A 19,472-nucleotide genomic window follows, 5' to 3' on the forward strand; every position below is an offset into this window, starting at 1 on the left:
CCCTCATCCATATTTAAGGCAACTAGATGTTCCATTTAAGAGCTTATAAGAGCTGATGTACATCCTCCAAATAATTTCTCCCCAAATAGTTATTTTCCAAATCTTTAAAGTGCATGTGACCCAAGTCCGGTTATCACATCCCACAATCCATCATTCCCTCTGTGCGTGATAGAATGGCAGCACAAGGTCATTCCGACTTTCAAGGGGATCCAGGGGAGGTGGGAGGACGGGAACGTGGGGATGCGGTGATGTGGCCTCTGGGTTTTAACCCCCATTTTCCCCACCATCTGCGAGGCTGTCAGAGAGGGTTAGGACAGGGTTACGACCGGGCGGGAGCTCAGCAGGGAGGTTTCCGCCCACACGGCCGACTTAAAGCTCTCTGACAGCCATACGGAAAAGCAGTCGCCCGGGCCTATGCCTACAGCCAGATGAGATGTCAAACTCGTATTTGAAATCAATCGGCCAGAGTGCACTGACTGAGCTGGCCAGGAGGGAGCAGTAGGTCTAGCCGTGAGAGAGATCACACACACACACACACACACACACACAACCAGCCACATGCACTGGTGGTATAAGTCACATCACTGCCAAAAGTCACGGCTGCGCTGGAGCCAAACACAGTTTTAACACCGTATGCTTATACACGCAGACACACACACAGTCCCTCACATACAAGTCTGGAAGCTGGAGAGAAAGAGGCCATTTAGACTGACAAGCACACATGCACGCACACGGTTGTCTTTTTATTTAAACAGCAGGACACAAGTATGATAGCGAGCTGCCAGGCTTTTCTCCATGATGGGTCATTTCTGGCAAGTTACGCCAGGTGGCACAGCTTCCTTCTGGCACATTTGTCAGTTCATGCCGGGCACACATAATGACAGTTTAATCGGCTGACCACATTTGTTGCTCTTTCTGCTGGGTAGATTCCAGTCACGAAAGCTGCAGTTAAACGTCTGCTACTCAAAGTGACGTTAACAAGCAATCTTGCTGACTTACTGAAAGTATAGATGACTACTTTATAAAAATCATATAGCGTGCAGGCAAACGTGTAGTGCAAGATGGGTGAATTTCAACAAAGCTTTCAAGAACATATCCAGATTATTTGCACTCAAAAATAAAATAATAAAAATATAAATTATGTTTTGTTCAGAGATAATGAAATGTATTTTTAATGAAAAAGTAGTATTCAATGTATATGTATCATTCAATTTTCAAGTAATTATCTAGAAATTAAGTAATTACGGTATATAACAGATTTTTAAATTCAGTATTTTTATACTGAATTTAATGTACTTGTTTAAAATATTTGTTAATCTAATACAAGTCCAAAATATATGTATTTCAATTAAAACTATTTAATTAAAATTACTGATTACATAAAGTCTCTATATATTATTAAATTATCTACAAACCTTCTAAAAAAAAAAAAAGCTCAAAATAGGCCTCACTTTGTTTAATAATTTTTTTCATTAGATTTTTTAAGGGTTGAAGTAAACATGCAGAGTAAGAAGTTTCTTCAGTAAAAAAGGGGAAGCAATTATCATACACGTTCCTGACCTGTACAAGTAAAAAAGGATAACAATGGAGCATGTTTGACCTTGAGCGAGAGGAAATCAGATAATAGAGAATAAAAATGTTTACATTCAAAGAGCTTTCACAGTGCGAGCAGTGTAAATATGGAAGATGTGCAATCAAACAGACCAATCAGAGGTATACAGCTGACACTGTCCTGCTCTGACCCCAGCAGCTCCTGTCATAACACTCACTAATGGAGCTGTGTGTACTGCACTGACCTTACAACATCCATCTCTCTCCTGCCTGTGAGATACCACATATAGACATACACAACCTCATCCTAAACTCAATTGCTCTTCCTCAGTCCTTATCTAAATGTCTCTGGCAATAACACGTTGTCAAAACAACCCACTCTGCATAGTCCATATTTTAATGGGGAAAGTCCAGACGCAGTACTGAGAAAAAGACAATTCTGACCAAACATATGGTTTTAATCTTACAGGACTCCATGAGATGTAACCACCTCCTACTCAGTTCAGTATTTAGTGCTAGTATTTTTCCAGTTGATTCCCAATAAGATCCTCCACCCGTGTCCGGGCCCTCTCATAGCCTGTCCACCAGGGCAGGAGCTGAGGTTTGTGGGACTGGGCTGCAGTGAAGCTGACCACGGTGGTGATGGTTTTAATAAAGCCTGCTTTGTTGGAGATGGTGGTGAGGAAAGTAGCTCTAATTATTTATGGTTTACACATGCCATATTCTGGGTAAAGCACCTATAAATACACCCCTACTGGAAATACAGGCCACTGTGAAAATAGACAAAGTCAACAACAATGTGAGCCAAGGCTTCAGAAATAAAACTGCTACTCTGCACTTCTGCAGACTATTTAAGCAGACTGGGATCTATATTTAGGAGAGGTGTGTTTAGATGTGGCCCTGTTGTGTTGGTCATATTGTAGCTTCGCAAGGTTATGATGTCATATTTAATACAGCGAAAAATGGATTCCCTCGAGCTCAGCGTGACATGAACGTTTAGCGTTTCAGCATTATGACATAATTTGTTAGTGTTTTTCCAGTGAAGCGGAGCCAAAATGATGGACTCCTGACCACTTGCTAATGCAAGGTTTGCTTCCATATTCTCGCCCATATCTATTTTGCTCACTCACTCTTTAATATGCTTATTCATTTGCTCATTCACACATTATCTCACTCATTTACTTATTTATTAATTCACTCACTCACCCAATAATATGCTCACGGATTAAATAGCTTGTTTATTCACTCCATTACTTACTCGTTAGCTGTCAGTTATTTACATAGTTATTTACATTCACTCGTAGCTAACTCACTTACTCATTCACTCACTCACATATTCATTGGCTTGCTCATTCATCCATTCACTCACTCATTTATTTAATGACTACCATTTGCTCACTCATTCGCTCACTCATTCACTAAATTAATGACAATAATTTGCTTACTCATTCAATCGATCATTTGCTCACTCATTCACTCAATCCTTTACTCACTCATTCAATGACCATCATTTGCTCGCTTGATCACTCTCTCACTCAATTCACTTACTTAATAATTTGTTCACTCAATGTCTATCATTGCCTCACTCATTCACTCACTTGCTGTCACTCATTAGCACATTCATTCATTAGCATACTGATTCGCTCACTCACTCATTAGCTGTCAGTCATTTACATAGTCATTCACTCAGTCCTTGCTTACTCATTCACTCATTCATTCATTAGCTTACTTACTGACTCATTTAATCACTCATTCATTCACTCACTCACTCACTAAATCATTTGTTTACTCACTTGCTCAGTCACTCATTAGCTTACTCATTCATTTACTCAATCAGTCATTCATTCACTCACTCACTCACTCATTCATCTATTCAGTCATTTACTTAGTCACTCATTAGCGTATCCATTCATTCATTCACTCAAACATAGCTAACGTGTTCAGTCATTCATTAGCTCGCTCACTTACTCATTCACTCACTAAATCAGTTGTTCACTTACTTGCTGTTTATTAGTAATTTATTAGTTCACTCATTAATTTGCTCAATCAGTCAATGACTAACTTTTGCTCACTCATTCATTCACTCTCTCAATCCTTTCCTTACTCATTCAATAACTATCGTTTGCTCATTCATTCATTTATTCACTTATTAATTGACTGTCATTTGCTTACTCATGCACTCAATCATTCACTCACTCATTCAATGACTATCATTTAGTCACTTATTCAATCATTCACTCAATCAATGACTATAATTTGCTCAATCATTTACTCACTTAATAATTTGTTCACTTATCCAATGACTATAAATAATTTGCTCAGTCGCTTATCAGCTCATTCATTCATTCATTAGCCTACTGATTCACTCACTCACTTACTAGCTGCCAGTCATTTATTTAGTCATTCACTCAATCTTTGCTAACTCCTTCACTCACTCACTCACTCACTCAAACATAGCTAACTCATTCACTCATTCATTATCTCATTCACTTACTCATTTACTCATTCTCTAGCTTAATCATTTGTTCACTCACTTGCTCACACATTAGTGTAACCCTGGGTTAATTTATTATTAATATTAGCATTTATTTACATTTATTTATTTACTTATTTTTTCCCTTGTGACAGAAGTGTTTCTATATTTTTTTATATAAAAAATGTACCTGTTCAGAAATGTCTGTGTCAAGAAGTTGTGTTTGATTTAATGTTATTGGTTGAAAAGTGACTTAATCCCGCCTAATGTCAAGTAGGGCAACTGTGATTGGCCACCGAAAATGTCAGTCGGGGGTGTGAGAGACGAGTTGGAAAAAGGAAGTGCGTAGGTGATGTTGTCGGCATGATAACAGAAAATGCATCACTTTATTTTGTGATAAACATAGTCAGAACTGTATCGTTTAAGTGTTAACTAGCATATTATTCTATTGTGAAGTCAACACGACGCGATTCGGAAGAAATGCGGGTTTTATGCTTGATTGCCATTACAGTAAACGTGACTAACGTGAATCGATGGTGAGAAACTTAAATCAAGTTTATCATTTAAATCAGCGACTGTAAGAGAGCTAGAGGTGATCAGAGTGTCAAAGACTAATGGAGCATGCAGTGGGGGACATGCATCTGCTAGAAGTAATAGTGTACCTTGATGACATTATTGTTTTTGGTTCCACTCTGGAAGAACATGAACGGAGGCTTTTGAAAGTTTTAGACCGTTTGGAGGAGTATGGTCTGAAAATCTCCCTTGACAAATGCCAGCTCTGTATGTCACAAGTCAAATATGTGGGCCATATTGTCTCCTCTAATGGGGGTCACGTTTTGATTTTAAGTAAAATCACGTCGAGAGACACAATTAAACGAATCTGGGTTCTAGCGTCAACAATTCCAAAGTGTAGATACACCTAGGACTGAAGGGGGCGCTACATTAGCTTATTCATTTGCTCAATCAATCATTCATTCAGTCACTCACTCATTCACTTATTCATCCATTCAGTCATTTACTCGGTCACTCATTTGCTCACTCACTCACTCACTCACTCACTCACTCTATCAATCATTCACTTAAACATAGGTAACTCATTCACTCATTCATTAGCTCATTCACTGACTCATTTACTCATTCTCTAGCTTAATCATTTGTTCACTCACTTGCTTACACATTAGCTTATTCATTTGCTCAATCAATCATCCATTCAGTCACTCAATCATTCACTTGTTCATCCATTCACTCACTCACTCACTCACTCACTCACTCACAATCTCTATTTGTCTCTCTTCTCCAGCGTGTGACTTCAGGAGCCCAGTCTCTGAGACACTGAACTCTTGCCCTCAGTTCCTGAGTTTGCTCCACCCAAAAAGCCCTAGAGTCTAAAAATAGACACAATCCAAACAGAGAAACTGCTTCTACAAAAATCCCCCATGAAGTCACCGCCATTTGAGTGGCTCTGACTGACAGCTTTAGCTTCTTATCAAGAAATTCACATCCCCACACTCTCAAACACTCACAACCCCCTTCACAAACTATTTCCACAGCAAATGCTGAGCCAGGAAATTAGCACACTGTCCATTATGCTACTAATGACATACATGAAAGGAGAATGTATTTAAGTAGTAATATTAACATTCTCCCTAAAAATTTGCTTGTGAATAACATCGTTATTCAACTTTTTCTAACTCTGTGTCATACCACAGAATTCAGAGATCTACATATTTCAAATATTGCCAACACCGCAATGGTGTTCTTCTGTTTTTATTACAGTCTTTCTCCCATAAGGAACGGCCGTGATGCTTCCATAAACAATTTGAATGGACTCTTTGTCAAACCAGGCAGAATGCAAATAATCCTAAATCAAGGGGACCAGAACACAATGGATATCGCTGTCTCATATTTAGCATTTGCATCCTGCTGGGTAATTTGTGCTGGAATGGCCCCTGAAGCTTTATGGGTCAGTAAAAGTGTTAGAATAAGGAATGTTTTATCCAACAGGACTTTGTGTGCAAACGTCCCAGTTGATTTACAGAGCGCATTTGCCAGTGATAAAGCCATTGTGATAGAGAGAATGGAAGAGTCGTCCGTATGTATTATTCATACTGTGGTATTTAACAATGAATTTTTTTTGTGTGTTCTGCAGCTTAATTGTCTGACTGTAAAACAAATGAAGATCAGCAGCCAGTTGGACGTGTCAATTAAATTTAACAGTCTCACTCCTTAAGAACATAACATCCTGGCCTCAGGGGTTGCCGTAGTGCTGAGACCTTGTGTTGTTTCAGCAAAACACCTTCACATAAACAATGGCATCTCTCACACAGGCACAGTGCATAAAGCTAGAATGTACATATTTAGGGGCAAATTCACTAAACAGTTGCAACACTTTTGCATCTTATTCAATAACCACCATCCAGGTGCTAAATGTGCTGGAACTGAGTTGTTCCATCAGTATTTAAATGAAGTCCCTTTAATCCCCCCCCCCAAAACTCTGCTCTATTTGACTGCGCAATTAACTTTCACAGAAAGCAGGCAATAAACAGAATTTCGTTTTAAAAAGATGTTTGTTTAAATTTTCCATTAATGATGGTAAGAGTAATTTATCAAATGATGGAGATCAGGCATATATTAAGGTAAGACAGTGTAATGGAGCACACTTTCTGCATTTTAAAGAGCAATTCAGTTCTTGCAGAGATACTTTACAGTCCCAGCAAAGTATAGCAGATTGTCACAGTCTGCTGCATGCTCCTCAAACTAACACTCAAAAGTGACCCACAAAATAGAGAACTGCATATATTTTAAACAATTTTATACGATTTGTTTATTTATTTATTGATTTTATTTATATTTATTTTTATTTTTATTTTATTTTAAATTGATCTGATACTTACATTTAACAGACCTGATAGGATCTGCTCTGAACTTCATATATCTCATTATATTAACAACTTTTCACTGCAGTGGCTGATGGGTAAAAGCCTCTGTTCCATGAAGAATGCCTTCATAACCTCCTGCGTATATTATCTCAGTTAAATCCCATTCCTGGTGTTACAGGCTGCATTAAAAGTGGCGGATTGCTCACAGATTTGCAGTGATGACAGTAAAGGACTGATTAGAGAATATAATTGATTGGATACAGTTAGAGGGATGAGGAGATGAGAGCTGATCACTAAGATTGAGATTGGCAGATGGGTAAAATGGATTGGATAGACTTCTCTGTGGGTGAGAGACTACGCAACAGGAAAGTGGTTGCATGTAGAGGGAAAGATTAAAAAGAGACTTATTAACATGAGAATGAGAATGAAAATGAGCTATTTTTGTTTAGCGTGGGAGGCTGGTTTTAATATATTTGCCAGGAAGCAAATGTGTGACGTAACCAAAACAATAGGGTATAAACAAGCAGACTGTGAAAACTGTGTCCGTTTGTAAGAATATGATATTTAGGTCTGCTTATTTTAGGTAATAATTCTTTGGCTATTCATATAAATACAAATACGAACACATAAATCTTCTCCAATCCATTTGTCTATTTTTATCACACAGCGTCTCAGCAGGACAATTGTTTCATAATGTGAAGAGTTGACAGGAAGTTTTTATCTAAAACCAAACTCCCAAAAAATCCTGCTTGCTTTCTTGACAGTTTGTATCCTGAATGTGGGAGTTTTGCACCTCCAGAGAAAGAAACATAAAAGATGAAATACATGAAAGATGTATATGGGAAATACATGAAAGATGTATATGGGTGTGCTAGCAGGGCCACAGACCCAGAATTTAAAATATGCAAGGGCCATTTCCTTCTTCCTGCTCAGCAAAACCAAGATTTCATAATCGGGGGAAATAAGGACCCACCACATCGATACCCTCACGCATTGAGAGAAAACAGACACAGCCAGGACAGTTAAAAATCTCTCCACCAGGGGGGCAAAAAGCCCATAAAGACAGTATATCATGAATAAAACCAAATGCTCTCTGCAGCTCACTATCTACTCTGTTTTGATTGGCAGAGAGATTTCAAACAGCTATACAGTGGCTCCAAGATGTATTTGCACACTTAAGCCACACTTTAAAATGTAAGAATAGTTTTAAGATATCAAAATATCAAAGCAAGTGGAATTTATTTTAAAGAAGAACTATCTTAGGCACACTTTTCAAGCAAAACATTTCACAAAAAAAAATAAGTTTGTTAGGAATTAAATTAGACACCCCACTGAGACTCAGGAACCCCAATAGAGAGAGAGAGAGAGAGAGAGAGAGAGAGAGAGAGAGAGAGAGAGAAAAAGAGAGAGAGAGAGAGAGAGAGAGAGAGAGAGATTTGTCTTCATCACATTTTTTTATCTTTTTTTGTTTTGTTTTACTTAACACTTAATATATAGTCAATATTTAAAAATGTCATGAATGATTTACTTCTGCATAATTTATATACTCACTGTATAACAAATTGAAATATTTTGAGTTTCTATAAATTGTTAAATTGGTTTACATAAGTACCAACATTAATTAGCTTTAATTTTGGTTGTATACACTACAGGTTTTTTTTTAAGTAAAGACATTTTAAAATGTTACAAAACATTTTTATTTCAAATAAATACATTGACCTCTATGACCTACGCTATGACCTCACAGGAATACATTATATTTTAAAATATATACAACTTTTAAATATACATTTTCTATTTGAGTATATTTCCCCATATTACAATTTTACGGTATTTTTATCAAATAAATGCAGTCTTTCAAAAATCAATCAATCAATCAATCAATCAATCATACTGACCCCACAGTTTTGAATGCTAGTATATAGCATAAATAACCACTTAAATAACCACAGGCACACACCTTGAAAAATAATATAAACCAAATAGACATATGAAGTTTATATCTTGCCATACACATACAGAGCACAGATCTATAGTGCTGAGCACACATGACTACTTTCCTCTTCCTTTATGTACTTCTGTAGGCCTGCGATCTGCCACCCATATCTTTCCTGTGATCTGAAAGTCTATGTGGGAGTCCAGTACATTGCCAAGAGACACACAAAGGCAAAAAAACTTCCCACACGTACACACACATAAATTAACCGCACGCGTGGCTGCTCGACGTCTGAGAGACCACAGCAAAGCCAGACCCCCGGTTTTTCAAAGCAGCGTATCTTGACATGTTTCATCTCCTCCAGGTAAGCTCAGGATAAGCAGCCGTTTTATTTAAAAGACTCTTTGTATTACACAGTCGATTAGAGAGATTGTCAGCCACATCCTTTGAAATTACTCCCAGCACAAAACATCACTTGGTACCTTCAAAAGCTCTTAAGTCACTTCAAACTGGTGAAAAAAAGAGCTTTTCTTTCTGTGTAACTATAGGGAGGCGTTGAGTAATGAAGACCACAACAGTAAACTATGAAAATTACAAGATACAATGTTTTGATGATATACAGTTACCACTGAGAGTTACGTAAAAAGACCAGATGAATAAAACTCGGGCTGTTTAGTGCCACATAAGGGTTATACAGAGGACACAACTGAATTCATTGAGCACCAATTATTCCACATAAAAAAAAAAAAATTCCAACAAAAGAAATAAAACGTACTTTGACCAAGAAGTTTATAATGCTGAGACAAACACTTTGTCAAACCAAATGACCCAGAAAAAGTTATTTTTATTCTACATAAAAGTGGTCTCCCCTCATGGTGGCTGCCATTTTGTGATCACATGACATGCTAAATGCTTCATCAGTGGACACTGGTTGCTGAATAAAATCATAAAGGGTGACAAATATGCACATGAATGATGCATTTCTACGTCAGTACTGGTAAATAAAAATGTTACAGATAGGTATCAGTATAAAGCAGCGCTGCACAAGATTCAAATTTTAAGAACTGGCTCCCTTTAAATTTATAAATGAGAAATTAAATTGATTTGAATTGGTCACACCTCACAGGAAGATGAAGCGGAATGACAGGAAGATGATTTTACTAAGTTGTAATGCCACACTGAATATGCCATTCTGGGAAATTGTTCTGCCAGCACAGCTATATAAATCAACTTCAAATTTAAAGGGGTCATATGATGCGATTTCAAGTTTTCCTTTCTCTTTAGAGTGTTACAAGCTGCAATTCTGCATTCAAGTTTGCTACATCAGTTCAAATTCAAGAATTGAAATTGAAATTGAATTAAAAGGCATTATTAGTGCAATTCTGAAGAAACTGTGGTTCCTTGTATAAATAATATGGTTGCGATTTAAAATGTGAAATCAATCAATCAATCAATACATACATACACACATTTTAAAAACCCCAAGGTTTGGTGTGCTTGTTTGTAAGGCTGTATACAATATTGTGATTATTTATCAATATACATAATTATAGATATACAAAATATGTATTATTAATATAATTAAATTCATTAATATTATTAAATGTAAATGTATAATAATAATAATAATAATTATTATTATTATTATTATTAAACATTTCAAACAAGATACATATTAATTTCACTTTATTCTTTTTTTCACTGTAAAATAAAAAAATCAAGTATTTATGAAAAATAAAAATCATCATATTTTACTGCATTATAATACTGTAATACAATAATATTATTTAATTTATAGTTTCTTAAGTTCTTCAAACCATAGAGCTTTTATTTTTGGCTGAAGACTGTAGGGAGCCTTAAAAGCTTCTCTTTTGTTGACAACAGCCGGTTTATAAGCACTTCTCATTACAAGTTTGGGAAGATGTTTGGCCGCAAGTTGCATTTCCAAATACACATTATAAGCGACCCAAACTCAGAGCAGATGCAGAGAGACCCCCCCACATGATTGTAAAGCGCTTTGGGTGTACAACAATTCACACGCTTAATTGAGCCAAAATTAAGTGAAGGGGCAGGGCAGCATTCCAGCCGCCGTTCTCAAGAGGAGCATCTCGTTTTTAATGTGTTTTCACATGCAGGCTTCCAACAGCAGAGTTTGTGTGGGATTTTTTAACTGATATTCCTTTGTGGAAAAGCATTTAATAAAACTGACTAATTAAGCATGCAAATGAGCTCAATATAAGGGGAAATGTGTAGCCCTAATGTGTTAAAAGCCTTTGGAAAACTAGTTAAAAGCCCTCCACTGTTGAGAGAGGAAAATATTAGTCATCTCAGAGGATTTAAATGTAATAAACAGAATGAATGAACACATTTATTAGCATAACAAAGCATAACCAACCACGCTGACAATCCTTAATGTATGTTCAGTAAGTAACAATGCATACATAAGCATCTACGTGGATGAAATATTAAAAATGTGTTTAAAAAGCATGGTTAAAATTTTAAAAGCTCTTGGGTGTTTGAATGCATCCTCACATGTTTCTCTGTGAACTGCAATAACACTTCCTCTTTCAAATGATGTTATGGTGACTAATCATGAAGCATATTCTTCTTACTTTTGTATTTGTTCTTTGCTGCCTAAATGCCTTGTAAACAATACAGCCATGCTTACAAATCAGATAAAACATATTTGCCGTAAGACAAAGACCGGAGACGGGACAGGGCTCTCAAAAATCTAAATTGTCATTTCAAATTCATATGCTAGAAATTCTTGAATAACCTTTATGCAGATCTCAAAAAAAGATGACTATGTCGGGTCAAGAGCACAAAGGAGGCATAAAAGTGGTTGATACAACTTGTGCGCTATATATACTGTGTCTTATAAAGCCATACAACACAATAGCTTTGTGTGAGGAAAAGACTAAATATAAGTGTTATCCACTGATAAAGTGAACATTTCCTGACATTTCTGTCTAGTATGCGCTTGCATTCATAAATCAAAAGGGAACCAAACATTTTTCCATCCACATTTTTTATGCAAATTTTGTGATCACACAAAACACCAAGATGTAAATAAAATGTCCAAATTTGCATAAAAAACAAGCTGATTTGAGGTGGATTTTTCTAAAAAAAAAATTTTATAATATGTGTATATACTATTATGGAAACAAATTTACTGAATACATTTCTAGATAAAAAAAAAGTTATGTGGCTTTATCTAAAGATGTCATGTGACTGCATAATTAATATTGTGAATAAGAATTCACAAATATCAGTTCAATATGTTTTAACATCAATATGTTTTCTTTTTGACTTTGATAGACTTTGACAAAGTATAAACAATGGGTCTCATTCACTAATAATTGCATGAATTATTTGCTATTTGTACATTTGTTCTCATGAAAAATCGCTGCCTAATTCAACCACATGCATACCCACATGAATTTGTTCTTAACCTTGTTCTAATTTGAATGAATTTTGAGAATTCTAAACGACATCTGCTTTAAAATTTAAATTTAATCTTAACAAGATTATAAGGCCACCCAGAGTACACAAGGTTTCAGTTGTTCCTACATTTGTTCATAAATTTAGAATAAATTAAAATGTTTTGATAATTCATGACTTGCTCACAAAAATGTTCATAAGCAGATTCCACGCACACATGCTTAGTGAGTGAGACCCAGTGTATGCAAACAAGATTGTGTTTTCCTAAATAAAGCAACCATTTGCATAAACATTGGGCTGAGTAAATGATGACAGAATGTTCATTTTTGAGTGTACTATCCCTTTAACACTTTAATTGTACACTACACGTTGCGGTGATGCTCAGTTGTTAGTCTCTAGTCTCAGCTTCACTGACTTCCTGTGCAAATAATGGGCTACAATAAGGGTGTAATGGACCAGTGTGGTACAAACACATTACAGCCAGTGTGTGGGTGTGAGAGCTTCTATACATGCCTAACCAAACACTATAACCCACCTCAGAGACATAATACAGGATTCAAAGAGAAATTGATTCAGTGATGCAACAAGACGGTAGTTTCGGAATATGGAATAAGCCAGGGAGAAAGTTTGCTGGCTTGACACAGAAAAGACTTGCATGATAAAATTTTAGAAGCTCAGGTTATATAGATTCCTTTGCGATTTAGTTCCTAAAGTTGTGTTTGATTATGCTAGTCAGGAATTTCCTGATTTGACTTGATCTATAGGCATCAGGGGTCATGGGTTCTTTGTGTAATGCACAGTACTGTACAACTCTATATTTCAAAGTGCAGTAAAAAGCATCCACATGCAGATGTAATCCTAATTCAAACCAGCCCTTGCGCTCGCTCATGGGCCAACAGGAAAATATGGAAAATAAAGAGAAAGAGGGCAGGATGTAAATGGAAAAGAAAGAAATATAAAAAAACAGAGAGTGAGAGTGCGAAGGATGGTTGGAAAAAGATGAGGTAAGGCCTTTAGAGCATAATGAATAAGGGGGAAATGAGGAAAAGGAAAGGGTTAAATCAGAGGAATGTCCATAGAATGACCAAATCTGTATGTAATCTCTCAGACAAGGGATATTTGACTCTTTAAAATGCTGTAAATGTTTTCTTTTTAAAATACTACGCATCAAATAAAACTTCTTTGAAAGACCTGAAGGCCAAATGAACTGTGGCCTGTGTGTTAACCAATCAAATAACTTTTATTTATTTATTTATTTATTTATTTATTTATGTGCCAATATTATTTAGCTTACATCACAGCCATGAATAACAATCTCCCCAAACAATGAACAATTAGACATCATTTGACTGGACAAAAAAACTGCAGGATGAGTCATCAATATTCTTTACACCATTTTCCAGAATTTTATGTGTAAATGTGTATATCTGCTGTATGTTCATTTTCCTTAATGTAGTAATGCACTAGCATTAGGCAAACCTTAGAGCAATGAGGTCTTTAACTAAACCACACTATGTGATTTTTCCAGTGAAAATGACCTAGACAGGATCGTGCTTAAACAGATTACATTACAGGCATACTTCCTGCATGGGAAAACCCGGATATTTGGACAATATGTGATTAACATGTGGAAGAGAGAGCTTTGTGAGCTAAAACTGTGCTATTTTACGCTGAGCTCTGTTAATGGTTTGTAGAGGAAGTGCACTTTAGTAAATGAAAACAATCGTTGCCTAATGCTTCTCATCGGTTTGGTCTTGGTTGGTGGCCACTGAGCATAAGGAGGTGCTAAACACATTTGTTTCCTACTTTCTTCTTATTTAAGGATATTGTGCTGTTTTACAACGTGCAACATTACAGTAATGCCTTTCATATCAATTCAGTGAAAAAAAAAAAAAGTTCTGTTTCACTTTAACTTTGTGAAGGTTATGCTTTCTCTCCCATTTACTTTTCAGACAGCTTTGAAGATCACAGAGTCCTGAAGCTGGTCCAAGACTTATTAAATAAACAACCCAAAATATAGGCAACTGAGGACTCCTACATTAATAAACGGCTTTATTGAATTATGAGAGCATGTGAGCTGTAATATATATACTTTAAAGCCAACTCTGCTCCATGAATCTTATTCCTCATTACCCCCAGAAAACACCCCCATCATTCTCATATGAGGGAGAGGAGAATGTCAAACAGACCACCAGACTGTGCCAAGGATAACTCCACTTTTCTTGAGTGTCTCTGGCTTTCTCAGAAAAACTGTAGTGCCTGCTCACAGCCTTTTGAGAACTGATTTCACACACCCACCCACTATACTTTATCCCATGACTCTCCAGCATTGGACGACGGCCCGATTCTCCATTTGTGAACTCACAGAAGAAGAGTGAGACTGGTTTCCCACATGTGAGAGTATGTAAGGACAGTTCGCCCCAAAAAGAAAAAATCACGTCATTATTTACTCACACTTATGTTGTTACAAACCTGTATAAACACAAAAAGATTTTTGATCACTCTTTTCCTTGCAATTGCAATGAATGGGGAATGCGGCTTTCAGGCTTCAATGCAAAAGCACCATTGAAGTAGTCCATACAACGTGTGCACTATTTTCCAAACCTCCTAAGGGCTTTGTATGAAACAGACCGAAATTTTAGTTGCTATTCACTGATAATCTTCTCATCTAATGAGTTGTTAACAGCTGCAACCCGATTGAGTGAGCTGAACTCAACAACTGAATCAGTGAACTGTATTTATGAATTAACCATTTAAACCACTCGTGTGCAAATGAATCACGTGATTAATTGGAAATATTTGACATAAAAGAACAATATGTTCACAGATATAATATAAATAAAAAACAAACTTTTTTTAGTTAATTGAAATAAAGCTGAAATAAAATAAAATATAAATTAGATGAAAAAGGTAAATTAGCAATATTCCTTTTTCTTTCTTTTTTTATAGCAATTAATGGATTACGTTTTACTAGAGAATAATTTTACTTCAAAATTCAATGTGATTAATTTTTGAGTAAAAATTGTTTCAAAGTAAATCCTACATCTATTTTTTTCTCAGTATTGGCCAATAACTGAAATAAAAAGTTGAAGTATTAATTTCTAAAACTTAAATTGAAATAAAAATAGATAAATGGAAATGACAAAAGCACATAACATTAATAAAACTCAAAATATAAACATTAAAGCAAAAATAAATAAATTCAAAATACCTAATACATTTAAAATAATAAATAAATGCATAATGTTAACAAATACTATAATATACAAATGATAAAATAACACTGATCTGAAACCTGAATGTTTATAATGGCTTTGCTAAGAACGATCCCCATTGTGTCCACTTAACCCCAAGGAAAGGCACTTAACCCCAGGTGGCCCTAAAGAGATTGTTCTGGAAATATAAAAGCATACTCAAAATATGTGGAGGATGCATTAAAAGGAAAGCCAATATTCTTTTAGGATATTCATTCATGTGTAATTTTGTTTCAGATCAAAACAGCTGAACTCATCTGTAGGCCTCAGCTTTGCATAAAAGTGTGTGTGAAGACATATGTAGCCAATTAAACCCATATTAATGGCTCACTCACGCGAATGAAGGTGATATTACATTGAAAATTCATAACTTTTGTGAGTGTCAACAAAAGATAGTATATATGTTAATTAGCGGATGCATGTGACCATCTAATTAGCAGGATGCTAATGAAGCTCCGGCGTTCTTTGTGACATCTTTGATGGAGAGCCAGACTGTCCAACCCCCAGAGGAGAAAGAGCAGCTTCTGCCATCACCTCTCATCAGAGGCGGCAGAAATCAATTTGGTTAATTGTCTAATATGTAAATGTTGGGAGAGTCCGGGTGCCATATATCCAAGCCGCTGCCATGCTAACATTCAGACGCCTATGCATTGACACGACGTCCCGCTGTAGTTCACCCACTCTGCCTTCATTGACATGCACAGGTTTGTATGTCCCAATTACGCTTATCCTTAATTAGAATATGTGCTCCAAGCAAGCCGTTAAATTGCGGATTGGACGCACTGACATTGCACACTGATGTCAGCCGACTGCAATACAGTAGGATCGCATTAGGATCTTTATGAGGTTGTGATTAACCTGACATTTTACTCTCGAGTAAGGACGTTCGAGATCAAGAGTTTCGGTTTTTAACATTATGCAAGACATTCAAAGCAAAACAATATGTCTGTTGAGATATATCGCCCTCAGTCAATGCACATCACCACACACAAAAACATCAATCAAAAGATCTGTTTCTCTTTTTTTTCCCCCTTCAACTAGGTTAATTGAATTTGTATGCAAATGAGGAGTGTACATATTTAACATGTTTCTTGTTTAACTCATTAACATACTGAGAGATTGGTGTGCTCCAGGCAAGCATTACCTAAAAGAGTACATCAAGAAAGGGCAATTTAAATAAATTACTAATTCAGCTCACTATTCCAATTATACAAATGGCACTGTGTTGTTAAATTTGCAATGCACGTTATTATGAAAAATACAGACACATACAGACTCTGCTAATAGCTTAATTTTCCATTTTGAAATTGTGACAGTCATCAGAGGAACTCCAGCATAAACATATTAATAATGGATTCAGTAGCTATCATTGTCAATGTACAGCTGCTTCAAAATAATGGGGATGAAAATAAAACAAACAAAAAAAAAAGACTCAATCACTCATGAATGAAAAGTGTTGTGTTTGTTTTCAAAAACAGGAGCAGCTCCAAAGGAGTGTAATTAACTCGTCTGGTGCATTGAGTTTATCATTTCTGTACATGCTGACATTGTCAGGGGAAGCTAATTTTAAACTTGAAGAGCTACAAGCTAATCAATTTAAACAGGTTAAACTGCAGTCGAGTTTCAAATTTAGCCACACTTCTAGATAGTAATAAATACTGTAAGTTAGTTGCTGTTATATTAAAGTTTGTCATGTGACAGTTTCAGATGCTATTTTATGAAAGTGACAGATTTAACATTCAAAAATTGCAAACAATAGAATGAACAAATAAAACTCAATTTGAATTGTACTTGAGAAAAATAGTAAATGTTATTCTAGGTCAATCTTACAATCTTACAAAAATTCCCCAAAAAGTGAGTAGCTAATACATTGAAGCTATAATGTAATATGAATTGTATTGTATTATTATGATGCATTTATAATTTAATAATAATAATCACAATTAAGATGACAGAATTGAAGATATTAAAAAATCTAACTAATAATTTATAAATATTTGATTCATTAATTAAATATTCAGAAAAACGACTAATAAATAAATATAAAAAAAATAATAAAGCGTAAAATAAATCAAGGAAAGAGAGAAGGCATTTTCAGCAAGCAAGTGATGTAAAGCTACATGCTATACAGCGTTACAAAAATTGCTCTGTAGCATTACACAAAACACAGATTACTGGAAAATCCCGTGCTTTGAAAAGAGCCACACTACTGTCACAATATTGAAGAATGCTGTTACATTATACACTCGTTACTTTCTTTATTTACTCTCCAACACGGCTTACCAACAGCGCTGGCAAACCTCTCACAATCCTGAGATAAAAGTAATTAAAATGATAGCAAAATCACCTGCCCCATGAATGACCCTTTTTTGTAAACAGTCAAAGTAATGTGCAAAAATATAGTGCGTATTATCATGTTTCGCGTCTGTAAGACTCAAAAGAAGACATTACAATGAAGTCATATGCAAAATTACCAATAACGTTAACCTCTAACCAGATGAACGGCCCTGGGGAAAAACTGGAGGAGCAGGAAGAAAAGGGTCAACAGGTTCACTATGAAGTGTCATTTCTAGTTCTGAGATAAGAACATCACCTGAAGTATCCAATTATCTTGTGTAACTGATGGGTATACTATACCTCTTGACCTCTATCTAAAGTCTTGAAGACTAAAATATGGGACGGGGTCCTGCTCTATGCAAATGGCATTTATCAGTGGCGTAAAACAGGGTGGCAGTGAAATCTGCATATCCATGTGCCCTTTTAAAGCACCATGTATGACGGCTTAACCCCACTTCAATACCTAGAATGAGGCCATCATTGATAATTCCACTGCACTTCCCATTGACAATTTTTAGCCCTGTTGCTACGACGACAGTGTATTTGTGCACTTTGGTTTTGAAGGCAGGGTTGGTCTGAGAGTGAGAGACTGTAATCACCTCACAACAGGAAGCAGGAACTGCGGGATTCCACACACACGCTAAAGTGACATTTACAAAGACACTTACTGACTTATCTAAAACTCACACATATACGCATATGCAACACTTCAAACCTCCCCATGGTTCTTTGACATTCCCGTTCGTCTGATGTCATCTCAAGTTTTATTCAAAGCAGGTTAAGCATGGGTCCAAAAAAGGGGATTTGTGAAGGTGTGCTCGTGGAGTGTACACAGCTTTACATGTACCTTGGAAGTGTGCTAAAGCAAAGCAGCTTAAGAGTAGAGCTTTTTTCTTTGATGGCCTTTAAGAGCACATCTCAAAAAGACGTCACGTAGAGGCACGGGCAAACAGAGATCTTCGGCACTCTCGAGATGACAAACAACGCCACTATCAGCTTAACGAGTCTGCTTCGGAAATTAACACCAAAGTGGAGTCAATCAGAGCAGGCCTCTCGCCAAGGCTAGGCTGAGCAATACAAAGCAGACTGCATGGATAAGTTATTAATAGGAGAATACATATTTCCGATCCTTCATAAATCATTCAAATATGCTGATTTGGTCATTTGGTGCTCAATTATTTATTATTGGTTCTAAATTATTAACTAGGGTTGTTATTATCAATGTTGTTTTAAAAAAAAGTTTTGCTGCTTAATATTGGAAATTATGATTTTTTTTTTCCTTTGGAATTTTTGATGAATAGAAAGTTCAAATGAACAGCATTTATTTGAAAAAAAAATTTTTGTTACATTATAAATGTCTTTACTGTAACTTTTGATCAATTTAATGCATCCTTGCTGAATAAAAGTTTGCTTGTTTGTTTGTTTAAAAAAATAATAATAAGTAGCAAAAAACTGTTTCCAACATTGATAATAAGAAATGTTTCTTAGGCACCAAATCAGCATATTAGAATGATTTCTGAAGGATCATGTGACACTGAAGACTGGAGTAATGATGCTGAAAATTCAGTTTTGACATCACATGAATAAATTAAATGACAAAT

The sequence above is a fragment of the Sinocyclocheilus rhinocerous genome, unplaced genomic scaffold (assembly GCF_001515625.1).
Source record: "Sinocyclocheilus rhinocerous isolate Xijiao unplaced genomic scaffold, SAMN03320098_v1.1 scaffold86, whole genome shotgun sequence".
NCBI lineage: Eukaryota > Metazoa > Chordata > Actinopteri > Cypriniformes > Cyprinidae > Sinocyclocheilus > Sinocyclocheilus rhinocerous.